Genomic DNA, 1,268 nt, shown 5'->3' with positions numbered 1-1,268 from the left:
ACTTTAGCAAGAGTTAAGCACACATTTATTTTTCGGAAACGAAACACAAATAAGGTGAAGCTCCTTAATCCGCGGAGTTTCGAAGAAATACTTTCCTTTTCGTCAGAACGAAGGAATTAGCAAAATGTATGAAGAATTTTTGCCTGTAAAGTATTTAAAGAAACTAAGTTTGAAAAGGATCATACTAGCGTGAAAGTGAAATGTAGAACAATGAAACAGATTGGGTAAAAAGAAAATTGGCTTCATGTGAGAGTGTGTCACCCATTTTAGTAATGACCAGGCTCAACGTTGCTTAACTTCGGTGATCTGACGGGAACCGGTGTGTCAATGTGATTATGCCATATATACATATATATATATATATATATATATATATATATATATATATATATATACATATATATATATATGTATATATATACATATATATGCATATACATATACATATATATATATATATATATATATATATATATATATATATATATATACACATATATACACACACACACATACACACACACACATACATATATATATATATATATATATATATATATATATATATATATATATATATATATATATATATATATATGGCATAATCACATTGACACACCGGTTCCCGTCAGATCACCGAAGTTAAGCAACGTTGAGCCTGGCCATTACTAAAATGGGTGACCAATTTGGGAATTCTAGGCGCTGTATGTCGGAGGACGTCGACACCTCCCTGCAAGAATTGCAAAAATCTAACGTCGTCATCTCTCCTGACAGGTATATACATGCGACTGGGAACTGCTTGTGAATTTTATACTTCCATGAAACTTCCTCCATCTGGGGAAGCCGGTTAAACCCGAATAGGGTTAGTGCTGACGTAGTTACAGTTTAGTCTCTCTCTCTCTCTCTCTCTCTCTCTCTCTCTCTCTCTATATATATATATATATATATATATATATATAAATAAAAATATTGTTATTGAAATTCAATTCAAATTTTCCAAAAACCTTATAAACCTGTGAGGAAGGTATATACAATTTGAATTATCGGACAAGGAGTAAAACAAACAACAAGGACTTTATTCCATGGAGTTTCAAAATAGCAATTCTTCACATCAAAGAGAAGTTTGCAACATATACGGGTTAATGCATTAAAGGAAAAAAACAATATGAAATTAATCAAAATCGCACCAAAAAGTTATTTATATACAGTAGGACCCCGGGATACTCTGGCTCTAGGATACGTTTTGTTAAGGTTACGATGTGGAATAC

At 31.6% G+C, this 1,268-nt stretch overlaps 1 pseudogene; it reads left to right on the top strand.

Annotated features, from left to right (window-relative positions):
* The first annotated feature begins 592 nt into the window (after window positions 1-592).
* LOC145253150 (5S ribosomal RNA) lies at window positions 593-711 on the top strand (annotated as a pseudogene).
* The last annotated feature ends 557 nt before the right edge of the window (window positions 712-1,268 follow it).

Source organism: Euprymna scolopes, chromosome 29 (genome assembly GCF_053919585.1).
Source record: "Euprymna scolopes isolate OS-2025 chromosome 29, ASM5391958v1, whole genome shotgun sequence".
In the NCBI taxonomy this organism is placed as follows: domain Eukaryota; kingdom Metazoa; phylum Mollusca; class Cephalopoda; order Sepiida; family Sepiolidae; genus Euprymna; species Euprymna scolopes.
This window is presented reverse-complemented; position numbering and strand designations above follow the sequence as displayed.